This window comes from Balaenoptera physalus (assembly GCF_965194825.1).
Source record: "Balaenoptera physalus genome assembly, chromosome: 8".
Lineage (NCBI taxonomy): Eukaryota > Metazoa > Chordata > Mammalia > Artiodactyla > Balaenopteridae > Balaenoptera > Balaenoptera physalus.
The window spans coordinates 93,675,637-93,699,119 of NC_138887.1; the positions used below are offsets into that span (position 1 = coordinate 93,675,637).

The following is a 23,483-nucleotide window of genomic DNA, read 5'->3' on the forward strand; positions in this document are numbered from 1 at the left end:
TTTCCAGTTACCTTCTCAAAAAAATCAGAAACCTGATTTTGTTTACAAAGTTATCATAAATAGAAAATAATACACAAGAAAAGCTGAGAAACATGTTATAGTGTAGAGATATTTTTTCTAAACCTAATTAGATATCCTAGAATATTAGGTAACTTTAGTAAAATCTGTGCAATTAGTAATTTACTTGAAATAATCTAAAAGGTAACCCATATATAAGAAAACAGTTTGGCTTTTTGTTTCTTTGACAAACAATTTAACCTTTATCATTCTTGGTTAGACTGGAAGTCTTTGAATGACCTCATGATCATTTTTGGCCACAAGGAAATACAGTGTATTATACATTGTGTATAAGAGAACAGATGTACTATACCACTTTGTAAAGACAGGTGATGACTTAGTAAATCTTTTGCAGTTACAAACATGGATTGCCATTTTTTATATCTCCAATATTAGTTTCCTCACTTCTGCCATCCAATGGCTAAGTCGATGCCACATATTTTTGGGTTTTGCTAAGGCAGAACCCTACTTCAAAAAGTCACGTTCTATATTAGTTAGGAAACTAACTTTCTATATTAGTTAGGAACTGTTTTTAATAATGAGAAAGAAAAACTATTCATCAAATAGCCTTTATCCTAGAATTTTAATGACATCAAAAAGAATGTTCAAGAAACCAGTTACTTTATGGTAAATGTGTTGAAAACTCAAAATATGAAGTCTGCTTGAGAAGTAATAATAATGAAATACAATGAAGGTGACATTACACCCCCCCACACAAAAAAGAAAAATACTGTATAAATCATCTCTTAAAATACTTCCACTGCATTTTTTAAAATTGTGAATTAGGGGTTATGTTTACCTAACTAATCTTCCTCCAGATATCAAGGAAACAGATATAAAACAAAAAAAGGGGGAAAAAAAGGCTTCAAATAGAACAAAGAAATTGTTTCTTTACCGCTGAGCCAACATCTTCATATACAATCCTGACTTTTTAGATGAGTAATAAATAACAAATAAGTTGTTTAGAAATGGATGATGACACCTTTCCCTCCAAATCAAATAAGGATAAAAACATTAGCTATAGAACAGAAGTTCTATATGTAACAAGGGATTAATTAAAGACACCCACAGCATTTTATTCAAGGGTGGAGAGAGAGGCAAGTTTGAGTGAGGATTTCCTAAATATAAACAGAGGGGGAAAAGGAAATTATTTTGTTAAAGAAATGAGCTTCAAGAAATTGATTTCTTCTAATGATAATAAATAGAAATGTTCTCAGGAAAGCAAGTTCAAAAGGTAAATGAGTCCAGGAAATCTCAGTGCCACTTTCAGAAATTATTCCAGCTGTATTTTCTACATGTATGTAGACAATAGGAAAAAGAACAAAAATAAACCGTCTAAACTCAGAGCTACATAATAATGTGAAATTTAAATCTGCTAACATGGAAATAGAAGAACAATCAGGATAAAGGTACTTCAAAGATATACTTCTAGAATACAAAATAGAGGGACATCTTTAAGATATACTTTGCATTTATGAAGAGAGAAAATAAAGTATCAATACTTTATGTGGCAGTAAATGGAATAGATGAGATACTAATGATAGTAATTAATGTGCAGAATTCTTTTTAATGTTTCATTTATATATTTTATCTATTTTTCCATTGGTAACAGTAATACCTGAGATATGGAAAAACTAAACCTCTACCTTAACCCTGCCCCTGGCTTCTCATCATCCTTTCAGAGGCAGCCACTGTTGTCAGTCCTTGTTCGTGCTTTCAAAGATAGTCTCAAAGATATTTTAGGTCTATATAAGCATATATGCATATACAGTTATCCACATATGCATATTTAATTAGAAATATATCTTGAAATTTTTATATAAGTAGATATGTAGCTTCTGTATTCTTTTTAATAGCTACATATCTAGGCATATATATGCACACCTGTGTGTAGCTGTACTATAATTAGTTATTGTCAGCCTTATAATAATATAAATCAAATAATACAATTGCTATGTCAGAGGACATGTGAAATCTTAATTTTAATAAATATTTCTAACTGTCTTAGAGTTGAACTCCAAAACATCAAAGTACAACAGTGCCTGTTGTCTCACTTTCAGAGTATGTTATCAAAATGTGTGATTGTACCTAAAGAAACTGTGAAAAATGACATCGCATGATTTTAATATTTATTTTATGAGTGAGATCAAATATTCATATATTTGAAAGCTATTTATATTGACTTTCAGTTGAATTATCTGTCCACGTCCTTTGTGTTTTCGTATTGTGTTAATGGATATATCATGTTGACTTTTCAAGTGTATTTAAAAATTAAAGAACTGGGGACTTCCCTGGCGGGCCAGTGGTTGGGACCTCGCCTTCCAATGCAGGGTGTGTGTGTTCGATCCCTGGTCGGGGAGCTAGGATCCCACATGCCTTGCGGCCAAGGGACCAGGGCATAAAACAGAAGCAATATTGGAAAAAATTCAATAAAGACTTAAAAAAAAAAGTGGTCCACATCAAAAAAGAAAATCTTTAAGAATTAGAGAATTTAGCCCTTTTTATGTGATATAAGTTGCAAATATATTCCCATTTATCCACTTGTCATTTTATGTATGTCTTCTTCATGCAGATATTTTAAATGCATTTGAAATCATCACTTTTATGTTATGATGTCTAAATATTGTGTCAGATTTATTCACTCCAATATTATTATAAAATTATCCAATATTTTTGAAACTTTTATGTTTCAATTTCTCATGTTTAAGTTTCAGATTCATGCAGAAATTTGAAATGTATAATGTGGTAGAAAAGGATGGAAATTTGCATTTTTATGATGACAATCTGTTGTCCCAGTTGTCCCAACATCACGAATTGCATAATTTTAACCTACTGATATAATACATTAAACTCAAATGTGTATTTTTTCTAGACTTTCTAGTCTATTTATTCAGCCATATAGCACTTTTTAACATATTATAATTTCAGTATCTATTTTATTTCAAACTTTGGTAAGCCCACATAATTCTTATTTGTTTTGAAGTTTATTTGCTGGCTTATGTTTTTTTTAAGTTTCTAAATCCAAAAAATTATTTTGGGTATTTTATTAAACCCTTAAAAAATTTACATGTAAACTTAGGAAAAATTAAACTCTTTAGGATGTTTAATAGTCCTATCAAGAAATGTGGCATGTTTTTCTGTTTGTTTACATAATTTGTTTCCCAGGATAGCATTTTTTGTCTTTTTTCATATTATGTTGTTTCTGTAGTTGAGATAATTGTAGATTCATTGAAGAGTATAATACCTTAATACATTGTTGGATTTTATTTACTGTATTTTGTTGAGAGTATCTGCATCTATATTAAAGATAGATAATGATCTGTAGTTTTCTTTTTTGTAGTGAATTTATCTGCATAGGTATTATTGAATCAAATTATTTAGTAGATATAGGTCTAGTCATATCATTGATTTCTCCTTGTGTGAGATTTGGGAGTCTATGCTTTTTTATTAATTGTTCTATTTCATCTAAGTTACTAAATTTGTAGGCATGGAGCTGTCTGTATTATTCTGTTATAATCCTTTTATGAGATTATAGTTTCATGGGGTCAGAAGTGATGACCCTCTCTCATTTCTGATGTTAGTCATTTGTGTCTTCTCTTCTGTTTCCTTGGTTAGACCAGCTGTGAGTTTTTCAATTTTATTCACCTTTTCAAAGAACTAGCTTTTGGTGGTGTTTTCTCCACTGTTTTCTTGCTTTCAATTTCATGTATTCTGCAATATTTATTATGTCTTTCTGCTTGCTTTCCACTTAAAATTGCTCTTATTGCTCTAATTTCCTAAGGTGGAAATGTAGATTATTGATTTTGGATCTTTCTTCTTTTCTCACGTATGCATTCAATAATATAAATTTCCCTCTAAGCACTGCTTTTGCTGCATCCCACAAATGTTTATCAGTTGTACTTATATTTCCATTACATTCAAAATGCTTTTCTCTTGAGAATTTGAGTCATGTATTATATTAAAATTGTGTTGTATAATGTTTAAATATTTGAGGATTTCTCAGCTCTCTGTTATTTATTTCTAGGTTAAATCCATGTGTTCTGAGAACATGCTTTGTATGATTTCTATTCTTTTATATTCATCAAGCTATCTTTTATGGCGCAGAAGGTGGTCTCTCCTGGCAAATGTTCCATGTGAACTTGAGAATAGTGTGTACTTTGCTATTGTTGGGTCATGCTTTCCATAAGTGTTATTTGCAGATAGCAGAAATTTTCTGTACGAGTGAGTTTCTTTATTCTTTGCTTTCCTCAAGCCACCCAAGAGCAGCGACTGTCTGGCTGCTCCCGTACAGTCTGTTTCATCACCCCTGCCTTTCTGCCTCACTGAGATACTGCTTCCTTCAAAATTCCTTGTCTGTGTAATTCCTCAGTAAACATCATCTCCTTTGCTTATCTTTAGAATCATCCCAGACCATGCACTGATATAGCTATTGTTTCAAATAATACGTGATAGGTTTTTCAGAGAAGGCATACTCCACTTTTCAGAATATGGAGGATCCTGTTGGCTACAGGACTGCCCAACATCCACAGTGGTGAGTAGATCAATACACTGTGGTTAGTCAGATATTTCAGAGTTTTGTCAGGCAAGGCCACTTACTTACATGAGAACCGCTTGATATTACTCTAATAAGAGTCATTTTCTAAAACACATTCTAAAGTAAAAATTCTTGAGAAAATTATATTTTTAATAAATAGCCTAACTAGGTGCTAAGTATATAAAAGTTTGGGGAAAATGTGTTCATAAACTGCAGGGGGGCAGAATAGGTAATCAGAAAAAGAATTTATTCAAAATTAAGTAAATACTTTGTAATAATATGCTAATTATAAAACCCGTATTTGAAATCACCCATTGTATGTTTTGTATGGAATGTTATAATGAGTGTAATTTAAAAGAAATGGAGACACTGATGAGGTAACGGAGCTGAAATAATCTCAGTTTTCTTTCTCTTAAGCAAATGTGCTCGACAATCATTTGCAATATGCATATCAACCTCTTGTAAGCCAGAACTGTGACAGAAAACTATAACTGTGGTAGAAATTCAAGCAGTTGGTTGAAAAAAGTTATCTTTAATATTTACATAATTGTCTGGTACTGAAGTATATATGTTTTAAATGAGTGTTATTAATAATCTATAAAAAGTCATCTAATTCCACCAAAGATTTTCCTTATGTCAAAGCCTATTAGAGTCTTTCCAGTGAAATATTAAACCCTTAGGTTATAAAACTTACAAATGAGCCATTACTGTCTATTAGGTCAGTACAGGTACTCTGTATGGGCCATCTCTTGGTTAAAATGGCTTATAATATTTCAGAGATAAAAATATCAAGCCTGTATTACAATGATTTACTATAAAAGATGCCATAAAAATGAAATACATAACGTTTTCCAAAACAAACTTGAGATGTTTGAAAAAAAATTTCTAAACATTTTTTAAAAACATTATATTTCAAAAAATTATGCAGCTGTAAATTTTTTAGAAAAGTATATATTTATAAATTATTCAAATGCTATTCTAATTTATTCCCAGTTATGTGGGAATAAAACTGGAGGAATTATCCTAATTTATACCCGAGCCTGGAGGAACGAGACCAGAGAAGGAGATGGAAAATTAGCAATGTTGGGAAGAGGAAAAAGCACAGAACTTAGCGTCCAGAGATCTGTTTTGCAGTCTGAGCTCTGACACTAACTAGCTCTGTTTTTCTGGAGAGGCGTTTTACTCATTGTGTCTTCACTCTTACTGGCTCTAAAATAAGGAGCTTAGAGTGTAATTTCTAAGGACAATCTCTGGGTTAATTAAGTTCTCAATTATAAGTATTCAATACCTTATTTTTAAAAAGTTGAATTTCAAAATCAAATGTAATTCTTAATAAAACAAAATACTGTATACATGTGAGTACTTAAAATGCTTAAATCTACTAGTAGGGTCTCAAGCTTTAGTTAATAATAATGGGTCTATATTGTTTCACTAATTGTGATAAATATATGGTACTATGTAAGATGTTAACTGGGCACAGGGCATATGGAAATAGTATTATCTTCAAAACTTTCCTATAAGTCTATTCTAAAATTAATTTTTTCTAGATGAAAAAATTCTTGTTAGCCTAGCTAGTTTATCGATTTTATTGAAATTTTCAAAGAGCTAGCTTTAGGGTTTGTTAATGTTTTCTTTTTTTTGTTTGTTTTACATTTCATTGATTTCTACTCTAATTTTTATTGCTGCTTTTCTTCTACTTTCTTTGGGCTTAAAATATTCTTATTTCTCTAACCTCCTAAGGTGATAGCTTAGATTACTGATTTTAGATCAACCTTCTTTTCCAATATATTCATTTCATCCTATAAAATTCCTTTTAACCACTCCTCTTGCTGCATCCCACAGATTTTTATACATTGTATTTTCACATTCACATACTTAAGAATAGTTTATATTATACCTTTTTTGTCTCATTTATTATTAGTAGTATATTGATTAATTCCCAGTTATTTAGAGATTTTCCAGTTATCCTTCTGTTTTTTAGCTCTAGTTTAATTCAGTTTTGTCCTGAGAACATCATTTTTATAATTTCTATTTTCAAATTTGTTTAAGTATGTTTTATGACTCTGATGGTAGTAAATCTTAATGAATACATGTGAACTTGAAAATAATGTGAATATTGTATATTCTGCTGTTGTTGGATGGAACATTCTATAAATGTCACTTAGAACAAATACCTTTGTATTACTATTCAGGTCAACTATATCCTACTGATTTTCTCTTCTGTTTGCCCTATCAGTTCCTAAATGAAAGGTGCTGAAGTCTCCAACTAAAATAATAGATTTGCCTATTTTCTTTTTAATTCTATCAGTTTTTTTTTTTTCTCACACATTTTACACTCTATTTTTGAGTGCGTCTACATTTTGGGTTGTTTATTTTCTTGAAGGAGTGAGCCCTTTATTATTTAACACAGCCCTTTAACCCGATCATCTTTCTTGTTCATAAATGGGCTTTGTCTGACATTAGCTAATTCAGATTTAATTTTGATTACTGTTAGTATAATATATTTTTCTCCATCCCCTTGCTGTCCTTATGTCTGTTTCTTTGTATTGAAAGTGAGTTACTTTTAGACAAGATACAGTTGGACCTTTGTGTTTATTTTTTTAATCAATTCTAACAATCTTTTAATTGGTTTAGACCATTCGTATTTAAAGTAATTATTGCTATAGTTGGATAAATATGACACATGTAACTGTTTTCTATTTGTCATATTTGTACTTTGTTTCATTTGTTCCTTTGCTTTTTCTTTTTTTTAATTGAGCATTTTATAAGATTGTCTCTCTTACTACATCAATTACACTGCTTTTTAAAAAATTTTAGTAGTTGCTCTAGAATTTTCAATACAAATTTTTAACTAAGTCCACCTTCAATTAACATTATACTGCTTTATATGTAGTACAGATACTTAAAACAGAGAATTCCCAATTCTTTCCTCTCATTCCTTGTAACATCACTGTCATTTTACTTATCCATATGATATAATCTCCAAAACATTGTTACTGATATTAAAGTAAGCATGTACCTTTAAGATCAATTCATAATAAAAGATTTTATTTTACCTTTATTTACTCCTTCTTTGTTTTCTTTCACTTTATATTGATCCAAGTTTCTGACCTATATTCTTTTCTTTCTGCTTGGAGAACTTCTAAGATTTGCAGGGCAAGTCTGTTTAGCAATAAATTCCCTCAGTTTTTGTTTTTATGAGAAAAATCTTTCTCCATTTTTGAAGGATGGTTTCAATAGAGGTGGGCATTTTTCAAATCTTTATATATATCTATAAATATATTTACTCCATTCTATTCTCTCTCTTACAGTTTCTGACAAGAAATCCACTGTAATGTTAAATTTGTTCATAAATAGGTAAGATGATTTTTTTTCTTAGGCTTCTTTTAAGATTTATCTTTGCAGTTTGAAAATAATATATTCAGCTGTAGTGAGGTTTTTGGGGTTTTGTTTTTTGGTTATTGTTTGTTCATGTTGTTTTCAGTGTTCTGTTTAGTGTTGTCTGTGCTTCTTGGTTCTGTGGTTCAATGTCTATCATCAGTTTTGGAAACTTCTCTGCCATTATTACTTCAGATATTCTTCTGATCCTTTCTCTCTTCTCTACTCTAGCATTCATTACATATTTTACACTTTTGAAATTCTCCCAAAGTTCTTGGATATTCTGTTCTCTTTCCTCATTCTTTGTGTGTGTGTGTGCGCTTCACTTTGTTGTGTTATAAGGTGTGAGGAGAGTGAGCATTCTCTAATCTTCCAACTAAATCTCCTTATTTTTTAGTGGCCTGTTTTTCAGGGGCGTGACGTTCACGTGTGTTTCTCCAGTGGTATAGTTTTTCTTCCTCTGCTGCCTATTTCTACTCTAGAACAGCATTCCAGAACACTGTTGGCTCTGTTTTTCACCCCTCTTAGTTAAAACAGGAGGCTGTATGGGGCTGAGATTAGGCTCAGAACTAAAGTCCTTTCCCCTGGAGAGTATGCCTTTATTATAGTGAAGGTCTGGACATATTGCATATTGTTATTCCTATCCTCTCCCTACCAGAGCCAGGAAGCATCTTTCTTGGATCCTCACTGTGAGAAATTGGTGGGATTTCTAGAGATATTGGAGTCTCCCAAGACTGTGATCCTGAGGACTTTCTCATTCTTGCACTAGTCACATTCAGCAATCCATCAAAATTATTTGGTAAGTGTTCCTACCACTTTAGGGCTCCAGTGCCATCTACTCCAGGTAAGCAGATCCCAGTTGTTAGAGCTCTCTGGATACACCTGTTTCTACAGATTTGGGCTATGCAACCTCAGTTCTGTGATGTGTCTTAGAAATCATTCATTTTCTGTTTTTCTAGCTTTTTTTGATGTAAGGATAGTGTAATGATTTCCAAGCTTTTTACATGTAAGAAATGAGATGTAGAGTGTAATTAAGTGCTTTTAAGCATAAAATTCTTAACTAGTGGTTCCCAGATGCCTGGTTTATTTTTCTTTTATTGGAATGGCTGTGTAAGCACCATTCAGGAAATTCTTAGAAAAACAGATCCCTAGAGATTTTGTTTCAGCAATTTTGGGATCCAGACACCAGTATTATTAAAAACTACACTTAGTGATTCTTCTGTATAACCAGGTTGTAGTACAACCAGGTTGTAGAACAACCAGGTTGTAGAAACTAGTGTTCTCAAAAATAAAGGTTATTTTTGGCTAGAGCTATCAATTCATTATTCTGTTTTCCACCTCTTTTAAATGTCTGACCTACAGCTTAACTTATTTTAAAGCAGTTACTATGATCTTAAGTAGTCTATTTACCATTTTCCTTCAAGAATCTGGTCCCACAAAATACAATAATCAAACTGTCTCAAACAGTTTGAGACATCAATATGTCTCAAACTTGATTGGAATCAAGGTATCCATTAAAATTCTAGAAAGCCCTCAAAAGATGATACATGGAAGTATTAATCAGTTTCCTTAAATGATAGAGCAGTCCATTCAAATCATTGGCAGGGAGGGAATACCCAAAAACACATTTAAAGTTTTGTAGTAGAAAGTGATTAAAATTAATTAGGAAGATATAATTGGGGGGCTGGAAAATTTGATATGTAAAGTGAAGTTGGGGACCATGTTTAATGTTCTATTAATAAAAGAATTAATTCAGATCCCAGAACACCCTTGACCTGTCACTATATAGTGCAAAACTAAACAAATAGAGCACTGGAGTGTTTGATGAAAAATTTATTATCTCAAAATCAAGGCTCATAATTTTGATGCAAGTTTTATTTATTGCTCTAAGCAATATGTGTACATTTATGTATACGTTGACATAGTCTCTCACAAGATTAAAGTTATGGAAGATGTGGGGAGACTGAGAGAACTAGAAAGCCATGTATGTGAGAAGTCTAGATTTTTATTTTCTTCCAAGTAAAGTTTAATGGAAGAGATTAACCTGGAGGGTGCTGTTCCTTTGAGCCCTGAAGTTTTTAGTCCTGCAGAGCATGTTATCTCTCCCAAAACTTTGATATGGTTAAGGAAAAATTTTAAATCAAAGTTCTGTGCTACTAAAATATTAATACTCCAAGTTTCAGAAGCCTGAGCAAGAGATGATGTCACTCGGCCACAATCTATTAAAAAACTTAGCCAGTAACTTTTATTATTCCAAATAAGGATATACTGGTAGTAGCCTTAACTAAAACATTTAGAGACTTATGCCCTATACAGAGTGCCTAAAACATAAGCAAAGTGTACTGGTGCTAATACATTGAACTATTTCATAGTCAATATTCCTCAAATTAGGTAGTTAAGATTACAACACAGCCAAGTGTCAAAAATAGCAAGATAACAGTAACTTCTCCTTCTCCAAATTTCAGTTCAAATTTTTCACTCCTCATTGATCTTTGACCCCCTCCCCACCCACCCACCCAAATTAAATGTATTTTGCCACTGGAGGAGAAACGATATAGCAGGCTATGTGTGGTTTGCCGCCTACCATTACAGTATTAACCATGAAAGTAAAATACACTGTGAATCCAGTAGCATGCTTATGCTTGTAAACTAACTGCATTGAGAAGATGCTTCACTTGGTCCCATAGGGTGAGTACAAGCTCATTTAAAGTCAGCTTAGCTAGCAAGTTGTCTTCATGGTATATAATAAGATTTCTGGTACCCTGGATAAGAATAAGGAGATAAAACTTAAATCATAGTACATGACACTTGAAAAGGTTTTTTATCTCACCTAATTTAAGATTCATAACTAAAGCCAGGCTATGATTTTATTCTGACATTTCATCTGTTTAGCATAAGGAAGAGTCATCATGACCTCAGAATCTGAGCCAGCCACAGTCATCCAGCAATCTAATTTTATACACAGTAGGCTGGAATACTTTTCATCATTCTGGAAATGTTCTGGTTCATCTAGGAAACACTGGTTCTTGTATTTTTATCTTCTTAAATAGATAATGGAGTAGTAGTGATCATGCAGACTAAGATTAAGTTCATTTAATGGTTTTAAAATGTAGATTTTAAAAATCTTGTTAATGAGAATAATCCTCTTTAGGTATTTTGACAGATGCTTGGTAACAACTGTCTGTAATGCAATTTATCCTCAGATATTTGCTTCTTGAAGTTTTCCTGATTAAGTGAATCAGAAGTACACAGAATGAAATTTATACTCCTCTCAGTTCCATATTGATCTGCAACACAAATTGAATTACTGTTAACTGTTAATAATTTTCATTTTCATCCTTTCTTTTTCAAATTCTTGTGTACTTAATACTTTCCCTTTGTAACTTGGTTTTAATCTGATGCAGTTCTCTGTTCAGCATATATAAAGCTGGTGACATAAGAATCTATAACTCTTTTAAAGAATTACATTTCAAGATTCTGGCTCTTCTGCGGTAGATGAATAACACATTTTTGAATGGTGTTATTAATCCTACTAAACTCTAGATAAAAACGTGAGTCCCACTTATGATTAACTAAAGCATCAGGATACGCTGAGGGCTTTAGGCAGAGATGAAAACAAATCAGCAAGTTGGGTGTTGTGGGTAAGATCTCTAAGGAAAAGAGAATTGGGAAGAATATTTGATTAAATGAGAATGCTTCTAACAATTACATAGATCTGAAATCTTATAGTCATTTTTTAAAATATTTTTTAAACTGCCCACCACAAATCTCCAAAAAGTGGAATGCTGTGGCTGAAGCAGAAAATCAAGGAAGGGAGGAATACCCTTCCAGCCAATTATCTGCTTATTTTCCCCTTGAAGTAGCCCCAGAAATATCTCCAAATAACCCAAAGATTCTAGGTAACAACTGAAAAACTACAACTGAAAAACTACTGTTCAGTTTTTTTTCCACATTCCTATAAGCTTATCTGCAGCAGTTTTTCAAAATTATTTTTTTAGTATTATGTCTCTCAGCAGTGCTTTTAGAAGTGTCTCTTAAAGATGATGAGGTCAAAGAGAGTTATGACATTTATTAATAATGTTTAAAAGGTCAAAACCATTGAGCATGTGAAGCATGAAATAAAATAGCATTCTAGGGGTAGATCTATTAATACCTTACAGTTAAGAGCTGAGTTGGCTTGAAGCATGTTATTACTGAAACTACAGGTAAATAAAGACATAGAAGCTCACAGACATGCACTGAACAAGATTAATAGTTCTCCAGATGTGATTTACAGGAAACGCTGTCCCCAAGGACGTTGCTGGTTGTCTGCCAGCCCAGGTCTGTTGAATTCATCTTTATATTATTTATTTATATCCTGCCTAATTCCAAAGGTGATTTGGATTTAAAGTACATACTAGAGGAAAATGGAGTAAATGAGTAAATTAGCTAAGATCCAAAGTATAATACATCCATGGAGATATCATTACTTAAAATAATACAGGAAGTCCTACATCACTGTAGGAATTGATATAAAAACTAGGATGAGTTCACAAATGTCTAACATAAGGAAAAATAATTATGTTAATTATAGTGTCCATGACATAGTACCTACCTTCTCAGTGCTTACAGTCCAATCTGTGAAACAAATAAATATCCAATTTCAATCCACTGCCTTATGGAAACCAATTATGATAAATTGGTCAAAACGTGGCCTAGTGTAGTACAGGATAGACAGCAATAACACACATTGGAATGATGTTCTAGTAACCCAGGCAACTAAGGTAGTTGTAGTGGGAATAGAGAGAGATAAAAGAAGTGGAAATTTACAAAATTCAGTGATTGCTTGTATATGGAACATGAAAAAATAGGAGGAACCAAGAAGGAATAGCACCATGTCTTTGGTTGATTGCACCATTCTCTAAGATTAAGAAACAGGAGGAGGAATGTGTTATGAGCAAGTAGAGATGAGTTTCATTTTGGACAAGGTTTGAGGCTGCTCAGGAGAAGTAGAACTATTTCTGGAACTAAGGACAGAGTGAATTTTTCCCCATGAGTCTTCTTCAAGAGAAGACAGTGAAACACAGTGAACAACTTCCTCAACACCATCTTTATAATAAATAACATACAAGATTTCTTAGGTCATTTCTTATATATTCTTCTACATAGTCCAAACAGAATATTCAAATATAGTTAAGTGAAAGCAAGTTTAAAGGTTTTCAAAAGTACGTATTATCCAGGTAGACACCTTGAAGGGCTAGGCTGTGGATAATTTTCTTAAATTCTTTGAGTTATTACAATGGAAACTTGGTCTCTTTGGGGATTATTGGGAAAACTATTTTTGCCTCTCCCTTCACCCTTGTAACTATTTCTTCTCAGGAGGAGTGATTTATCTGATTGGTGGAATGACAAGAATCTCACAGCTATTGGTACTCCTTCCTTTGTTATTAAGGGTTGAGGTGTTAAAGATGACAGTTTCTATGTTATTTTCACTTTTAGGCTAGCTTATAGCAACAGACCATTCCTCATGGAATCCAGGTTTCATGAAATAAGCACGTCTGGGTCTGCCTTTTAGAAGCAGGTTTGAATGGGAGCCTTATTTCCACCCCAGCCCCACAGGACAAGATGAGTATAAAACAGTGACTTTCTTAGCCGCCTGAGAAAATATTCAACTGCAGACCAGATCTCCTTTTGCATGGGTCTTAGATCTGGATTTTGGAAAACGTGGCAGAAATCTTTATTTTTGCAGCTTTTTAATCTAATCTACTTTTCCCAGAAAGAAAATTGATATCTTGATGCCAATTTGATGTTTGTGTATTTCAGATCTTCAAGAATTGGTAGTAGTAGTAGGGGTAAAATTGTACCCCAAAAAGAACACACACAGTCTCTCACTGGGATGAATTTTGGAGTATTCAAAGAATGAAGAATGGATGGTATATACATTGCACTTAAAGTCTAGAGTAGCATTTTGGATAGTGTTTCTAGGTGTTTGTTTTGGTACTCAGGTTTACTGGAGAAATAGTGAAAATGCATATTTCCCAACTCTAACCACAGATTCCAGATAAAATACAGCTGGAGTGTAATCCAGTATGTGTGTCTTTAACAAGAATGACAGAATATTCTGATTCAGGTATTCATGAACCTTACTTAAGAGACAGTTATCAGTTTGGGAGCAAAACAGCAAATCTCTCAATCAAGCTTTTTGTTGAGTGTTATCCATCTTGGAGTCTAAAACTTTACAAAAGCTACCTGAAAAATAACACTAGCCATTATGAGTTGAAACAGTGTTGGGTACCTGACTCAAACTGATGGTGACCTATATTGCAGAATGAAATAAAAAACTAAGAAAAAAATAAAACCATCCTTCCCTTAGTAATGGGAACTGGAAAACACAAAAAGAGTGAGTAGGTAGCAACAGGATCAAAAGCCACAGTCACAGTTTATCATCTTTCCACTGAGTTTTGAGGAAGCAAAAATCAGAAACTATGCATATACTGTTTTGAAACTGAGAAAAGATATTAGAGCAGAAAATAAGCCAGCTGGTAACAAGACAGATAGAAAGAAATATCACATGGAGCAATGGAGTCATGCGCATGTTCAGTGATACCAAAGCAATAGCCAAATTCCACCCTACAGTTCCTGCTCTAAGTCTTTATTTGGCTTTTGTGTGGTGATTTGATGCATATTAATCATTACATTAAATTCCAAATTACTTTGGATAAGTTGTGTTAGCTTTATTTTTTATAAATGTGTTAAAATAGATGCCTGTCCTGGGCATCATTTTACATGGTATCTAATCCAGAGGCCATGGACTTTATTTCGTTCACTTTCTGTTTACCCACAGTGTATGATATCATATTAACAAGAATACTTTAAAATCATTCAGTACTACTTTGTAGTATGCCATCTTTAATTTTTTTAACTCAGTTTTCAAAATATTGGAAGAGAATTTCTCTATTAACTGAAGTACCACCTAGTTATTAGCCATTGTGCATCTGCCTCTGGTGTTTGTCACCATTTTGCTAGAACTTTCACCTGCTCAAATTGTGTATTGTTTCTTTAATTTACCCCATCTGTGGGCCTTATTTAATAGTATCAGTTTTGTTGAGGATTTTTACTTTTTGTTATGTAGCAAACTTAGGGACTTTAAAAAATATTTTTATCAATTCTGGACATTTCTAGGGATGTTTTTAGATTAGTCTTGGTTTTCTTCCTTTAACACAAATTGGATCAGTCAGGATCCATCTAGAAATTGGAAACCACTTTAGTCATTTCTAACAGGAAATTGGTTGCATCATTGTTGGAAGACCCAAAGAGCAAAAATGGGACTTTCTCAGAGAAAATGAAGAATTAATAATTACTGGAAGCAGCTACCACTTCTAAGTCTAGGGGAAAAGAGGAAGAGGTGGAGTCATAAGAACCTAATAGCTCAGAAGGGGCCTAACAGATCTGGTGCTCAGACATCTGTAAAGTGAGCACTTTTCAATGCTTCTGCTACCTGGGGTGGAATACAGTCAGATTGGCTCTGAAAATGAAAAAACAAACAAACAAACAAACAAACCCAGAAATATGGAGATTAAAGTTTGTTGCTGCTTCTACAGCAGCACTGATCCAGGGAAAACAGGAAGTAGTAAATACCTTCTTCACAACTCCCACATTCCAAGCTTTCCTAAATTAAAGCCAGCTAACAATGAAATGAATCCCAACAATAGAATCAGAGCAGAGTATAGAAGGTTTAATTTAGTGCTGAAAAATATTACTTTCATATATTTTTTTATGTTATATACTTATTTTGTACTTCTCATTATAGTAATTAACTTTCCTGTGTGTGAGTATATATGTTTTCATTTTAAGACTGTGACAACAAAAGCATATAAATTATAAATAAAATTATGATTCTTGCGCAGAGAATTGCCATCCTACATGTAGAATGAGACTCTCAAACACAGGGTATTTTATGACTATTCAACTTGTAGCTCTTTGAAATGTTTCATTCTTTTTTCTATTCCAGTATATGCATTTAAAGCTGTAAATGTCTCTATATATGCTTTGCTGCAGGTGCATCTCACAAGTTTTGATAAGCCATGTTATTTTTTTCAGTGCAAAGTATAATTGTCATTCCAATTTTTTTTGACTCATCGGTTGTTTTGAAGTTTATGCTTAATTTCCAAACATTTGAGGACTTTCTAATTATTCTGTTCTTGCTTTCTAGTTTAATTCCACTTTGATAAGAAAACGTCCTCTGTATTATTTGAATACTCTGAAATTTGTTTACACTTGCTTAAGTGTCTAGCATATAAATTCATTTTGGAAAGTACCCCATCGTTACTACAAATGATGTACATTTTCCTCCTCTTAAGTGTAGGACTCTATAAATGTCAAATAGGACAGATTTGTTAATTGTGTTGTTCAAACATTATATATTCTTTACAATTTTGTGTTAGCCTTTCCTAATAGTTGCCAAGATTTGTGTTCATATATCCAAGTATGATTGTGAATTTGTCTATTTATCTTCTTATATCTTTAAATTTTGGCTTTTTGCATTTTGAAGGAAATTAGGATTGTTATATCTCCATTTATATAAAGACCATTTTATCCATATAAAATGGTCTTTCCTTGCCCCTAATATTTCCTATATCAAAGTTTTTTGTGTTAGTATAGTTACATCAAATTAATTTTGGTTACTATTCTACTATTTTCACAGTATACTTTTTTGAAGTCACTATCTATATAGTGTCACCTAAAACGTGACTTTCATACAGACAGGATGGTGGAGTAGAAGGATGGGAGCTCACCTCTTCTTACGGAAACATGAAAATCACAAATAACTGCTAAAGAACCATTGACCAAAAAAATGCTGGAACCTACCAAAAAAGATACCCTGCATGCAAAGACAAAGAAGAAGCCACAGTGAGATGGCAGGAGGAGCGCAATCGTGATAAAATCAAATCCCGTACATGCCAGGTGGGCGACCCACAAACTGGAAAAATAATACCACATAAGTTCTCCCACAGCAGTGAGAGTTCTGAGCACCATGTCAGGATTCCCAGCCTGGGGGTCTGGCAATGAAAGGAAGAGCCCCCAGAGAATCTGGCTTTGAAGGCCAGCAAGGTTTGATCACAGGAACTCACAGGAATTTCACAGGACTGAGAGAAACAGAAACTCCACTCTTGGAGGGCACTCACAGGATCTCATGCATACCAGGACCTGGGGCAAAAAGCAGTGACCTCGTAAGCGATTTGGGCCAGACTTACCTGCTAGTATTGCAGGGTCTCCTGCAGAGGCAGGGGAGTGGCTATGGCTCACTGTGTGGGACACTGGTGGTGGTAGCTCTGGTTACTCACTGGCGTGAGCCCTCTTGGAGGCTGCCATTTTCTAACCAAGACCTGACCCCACCAAACAGCCTAGAGGCTCCAGTGCTGGGACGCCTCGGGGCAAACAACCAACAGGGTAGGAACACAGCCCCACCCATCAGCTGACAGGCTGCTTAAAGTCTTCCTGAGTACATGGCTACCCGATAAATACACCCCCTGACACGGAATCAATAGCAGAATAAATGAGGCAGAAGAACAGATAAGTGAGCTGAAAGACAGAATGGTGGGAATCACTGGTGTATAAGAGAATAAAGAAAAGAGAATGAAAAAGAAAAGAGGAAAGTCTAAGAGGTCTCTGGGACAACTTTAAATGCACCAAAATTCATATTATAGGGGTCCCAGAAGGAGAAGAGAGAAAAGGCCTGAGAAAATATTTGAAGAGAAATTAACTGAAAACTTCCCCAACATGGGGAAGGAAACAGTCATCCAAGTCCAGGAAATACAGAGTCCAACACAGGATAAGCCCAAGGAGGAACACATACTAATCAAATTGACTAAAATTAAAGACAAAGAAAAAAAAATTAAAAGCAACAATGGAAAAGCAACAAATAATATACAAAGGAATCCCCCTAAGGTTATCAGCTGATTTTTCAGGAGAAACTCAGCAGGCCATACGGGAGTGGCACAATGTATTTAAAGTGATGAAAGGGAAAAAACCTACAACCAAGAATACTCTACCCAGCAAGGCTCTAATTCAGATTTGATGGAGAAATCAAAATCTTTAACACCCCACTTTCATCAGTGGACAGATCATCCAGACAGAAAATCAATAAGGAAACACGGACCTTAAATGACACATTAGACCAGATGGACTTGATATTTACAGAGCATTAAATCCAAAAGCAGGAGAATACATATTCTTCTCAAGTGCACATGGAACATTCTCCAGAATCACATTCTGGGCCACAAAGGGAGCTTTGGTAAATTTAAGAAAATTGAAATCATATCAAGCATCTTTTCTGACCACGACTGCACGAGATCAGAAGTCAACTACAAGAAAAAAACTGTAAAAAGAAAAATATAAGCATATGGAGGCTAAACAATATCCTACTAAATAGCCAATGGATCACTGAAGAAATCGAAGAGGAAATCAAAAAAAATGCCTAGATACAAATGAAAATACAATGATCCAAAACGTATGGGACCTTTTATGCTGACTCTAGAGGAGAGTCAATGGCACTTTCAATTTTGTGGTAAAAGAGAGAAGGCATTGGCTGGTTGAGATGTCTCTGGTAAGACCTCATGTGTGAGGACAAAAGGGTATACTCTATTGCATAGCATTGATTGGGATTGGGATTTTGGTTGGACACCTCGTCATTTGACTCTGTCCCTAAAGTGGAGAATTGCATTGATTGATTTTCTCTTTTAGACTGAGGAGACTCTTGGATATTTGGCACTATCTGTGGTAGTGGTTGGGAATCGCCTGTTCTCAAGTTAGAGAACTGTGACCCTGAGAGACCAATATGCATTGCATTGATTTGTTTGCTGTCTAACAACACGGGCAGTGAATAATTAAGAATGGGTAATCAGAGCCTTATTTCAGCTTGTAGTCCCTTAGGGTGTATTTTGCAAAATAGGGAAATTTTTAGTTATTCTCTTATTAAAAAAAAAAAGAAAATGGTATTTTGAATGGGATGAAGTACCTTATGTTTAGGCTTTTATGCTGTTATATCAAAGTGAGCCTTTTGGAACTGGTTTGGCTTTGATCATGTGTGTGAGAGTGTATATTTACATTAAAGGTGCACTATTTTAATTGGAAGGCATGGGAAACAAAAGTTCAGTTTCTAAAAATAGTCCTTTAGGACATGTCCTACAAAACTGGACCACCTTTAGTTCTGGTTCCATGACTAAAGCCAGAAAGATAATTTTTTCATGAAACCATGTGGCTATAACATTCTTTAGATTCCAGAAAAGAATGGCCAAGATGGAGCTCTTTTGACATTCTAAAGCTGGTTTTTCATGCGGTTAAAGAAATCCAGCTTGATAAAAATCTTCAGGATTCTGACCCTAAGGAAACAAATCCTTCTACAAGGAACTTGCATTTCTCTCCCTATGCTTTTGAGATGTAAATATTTACCTGGGCTCTCCGGAACGTTAATATCTGATCACCTGATTCCTGAGATGGAAGAGAAAAAAGTGGAAAAGATGCCTTTTTAAACTCAAGCTGGAAAACTATTAGATCTTTGTGTCTATATGTGTTATGTGAACAGTATAGATATGACATGTCTTTCTTTCCCTTCAGATGGTATTATCAAAATTACTTTGTAAATAAGCTTGATTTAATTGGCTGAAAGGAAATGAAACACCTATGTAAATTTTCAGAAACATAAAAGAAACTAACTCAGATGAATTTTAGATTCATGTGATCTGGGAAATATTTAGTATTAATGTCTGGTATTAAAGTTAGTTTAAGCTTGTTGGTTTAATTCATATAGACATGTCTTTAGGGTCATCAACATTAAGCATAATTTTAACTGTACTTAGGGTTATTAGGAGTCAAATAAGATCTTAGAAATAAGATAAGTTATTGGGTAAACACTTTGGGAATGATTATTTTTTAGGAATGTCTAGTTAAAAACAGTCTCTCCAAATTTTTGTAACTTGAAACTGTAGAGTTCTGCTAAATTAAGGTAAATGATGGAAGGTTGTAAACTATCTAGATCATTCCCAAATAAGATGTTGAAGCATTAATTACGAACACAGGCTTCCTTTTACAGAGAAACAAAAGATATTTAGGACTATTAATAAGTTTGGTGCTACAAAGATATTTTCTATAAGGAAGCACATGATTTTAGAAATTATGAATAGTATTTATAAGCTTGCCAAGCTACAGGATGCTAATATAAAAGATAATTTATAATTGCTTATTTCTTAGTTTTCATTAGAAATGAAGGTTTTATAAGTTGAGAATTCTAATTAAATATATAATTGAAACTAAAAATTACACATGAAAACATCACTGTATGCAAGGGAAAAATATAAGAAACAGAAATACATTTTGTTAAGGGAAGAGAAAGTGATTTTGTCCTAAAGCTGGTTATTTCTAAATAGAAAAGAAATAGGGGATAAACTGGTATAGATATAGAAGATTTATGGAAAAAGAACCCTAAGAAAAGTGTTTTGTGCATGGTTTGGCTACACATGGATTAAATTTAATTAGGTAAATAGATTTATTATTGAAAGTAGGCTGGTGCAGGATTGGAATTTGGTTTTCTCTCCCCGTTAAGATAATAGATTATGAGTTTTTTTGCCTTTTAAGTGATCTGTTGTACCTTTCTGTATTTGCCTCTAAAGTCTTTTATTGTTACTTTTGTTAAGTAGGTAAGTATTATTTCACAGAGATTTATAATCCTATTTGCCCAAGTGTTTTGAAACTTTTGGTTATTTTTGACCAACTTCCCAAATTCCAATTAAATTTCATTTGACTTCTAGCTCACTTTGAGTTTTCCAAAGGGCCTCTGAAGCATCTCCAAAAGAGAGATTAAATCAATTAAGATTATGTTAAATTACATGGGAAAGTGTTGTCAAATGAGTGGTGAGAAAGCTTGCTAGGTTATATTATATGGGTACATGTCATTAATATAAATGTTCTGGAAATTATATGGAATTCCTGAAAATTGGGTATGTTCTAATAAAATGTTATAAGTCATAATTCTAGTTATTATCTTTAAATGTTGTGGTCATAACAGTAATCAAGTTTCTTTATCAATTCCATTATAATCAAATATTTAACCATGCCTTTTTAAGTCTTGTCATTTATAGGCAGTTAATATTTTACTCTGATGCTTTTGCAAAAATGCTTCATCTTCAAGAAGACTCACAGAAAGTACTTTTTGACAAGTACAGTTTTCTGAACTTTCAGATCATACTACTGACTAAGAAATTAAAGAATCCCAATGAAAAACCCTATGGCTTCATAAAACTTAAAATGCATTAGTTACATAGGACTGAGTGAACTGGTGAATGTGATTACAATTTTTATGGTTTTTGTCTGAAATACTACTGTGTCTTAATCTATGTTTTCCAGATATAAGGAAACCTTTCCCCTCACGCTAATTATGACTTAGAGCAACTTTGTAAATTATACTTTGTAAGCAGAATTGAAACATTTATCTTTTATCTCTACCTGATCCCTCCAGAAATTGGAAACTCTTAGGTCCCCAGCAGCATTATCATGTGAATACGGAAGGTCACCTCCTGGCAGGTGCAGGAATCTCAAGATATTTTGGGGCCCTTAAGAAGAGAAGAATTCCCTCAAATCTATAGATAACACAGGCAGAATCTGCGACAAGCCCTTGGCATGCCTTTCTTGGCCTTGAGAGGCCTTTTAAAAGTTCAGCCTGAGATTTCTTATGAAAAGTTCCAGCACAGCCTATGTGATCAATTAACCAAAATTATTTATCAAACAAATCAGTCTTAATTTGGATATATTTGGTAGAAATAAGGGTAATTTTAGAGGCAAAAAGACTGTTTCAGTGTATAAATTTTAGTTTTCTTAATTGAGGTCTATACTTACTGCCTAAGACTCACTTCCCAGATAAGCACTTTGTTGCTATGTTCTATTATTGTAAATTTTAATTGAATTATTAAAAGAACACTCTAAGTTTGTTTCTGAAGCTTATCCTAGAAATCTGTCTTTGGATGAAGATCAAATTCCTCATGACCTGCAACCAGGAGATTATGCATACTAGAAAAGGCATCATTTAAAGAACTGTCTCCAACCTAGAAAAAAGGACCCCTTTCAGGTACTCTTACAGTGAAAGAGAAGGGAATTGACTCTTGAATTCATATTTCCCACTTAAGGACCTTTGCACTGGACTGGTCCATAAAAAGGACTACTGACCTCAAATGACACCCATACCAGGATGTTAAGAAGATGACTGACAGCAGCTCTAGGCAGCTGCCTCAAGAATCCAGACCAGGCCTGTAAGACCCATCCTGCTAATTCAACTGAACTATTTAGCAAATGTTTGTCTCCCTAACAAAATTGAAATTTATCGTGTTACTTCTAACCATATTGTTACCCCCAGTGTTCAGGATAGAAAGAAAAGTCTCTAGTGAAGTTGTCGGAGTATAACTACTCATGACATGCATCACTGCTTGCCTTAAGTCTACTGGTAAAAGCACACGTACAATGTTTGTGTAACAATTTGGTATAATTGATAAAATGTATAGCCTATAATGTTTCCCCATTAGCATACTTGAGTTTGTCCACTATGTCTAATTAGTTTTCCCCCAATGTTAATAACTAAGCAAGTATGTACGTGTGTGTGTGTATACACACACACAACTTAGACCTAGCACCAAGGAGCATGATGGACCCAGGACAGGGAACAACCACCCTGGCATTGAGAGAGAAATATTTTGATCATCAATGCTTTCTATCAAAAGATTTGCAAACAAATCGGGTATATGATAGAAGAACTTTTCACATATTGTGGTATGGGGAAGTCACTCTGGCTTATACATGATTTAACTTAAACTAGAACAGCCTATTCTGTGGCTATCAAACATGCATTGTACATCTGCTTTAACTATTAAGGAAAGTAATTTAAAAATCAAAATAGGGTAATTGTGGTTCAGGCATCTTACTGAGAACTTGAATTTTCTGAACTGTTTCAGACTCAAGGACACCACCAGTCTCTCTCCAAACAGTATCTACTAGCAAATGCCAACTGCAACCTTATGATCTCAAGGTCTCCTCTTATAACTATGAAATCTTTCTCTTACTTTAGGAATAGTAGTGGTAAATGAGACAGCTCAAATCTTAGCCTCCTAGCAGAAGGCCCTAGATTCTTCAGCCAGAATGGTACTAGACAATAAAATTGCTTTAGATTAGATTTTAGGAGAAAAAGGAGACATATGTGTAGTGGCCAATAGCTCTTGTTATGTATATGTAAATACCACATCAGAAGTTAACACCTTAGATAAAATTTGAAACTGGATACCTTACTACAAGTCGTCTCCTCAGAAATGCCAGGTCCAGACTGCGTTTCAGGCTTATTCTCCTGAATTCCTCAGGGAATGAGATATATTTTCCAAGGTTTATTAAAGTTCAGGTTGAAACTCCTCCTCCTACTTCTACCAAAACAGTAGACCAAGGGACTAAGATCCTAATCATGCAAGACTCAGATCCAAGACCTGGGACTTGGGAGTATTTC

General features: G+C 33.8%; 1 long non-coding RNA gene across 2 annotated transcripts in view; it reads right to left on the reverse strand.

Moving 5' to 3' along the window:
* The window catches only part of LOC309665757, a 135,688-nt gene that overhangs the window by 48,409 nt on the left and 63,796 nt on the right, over nucleotides 1–23,483 (reverse strand). The gene's annotated exons all lie outside the window — the stretch shown is intronic.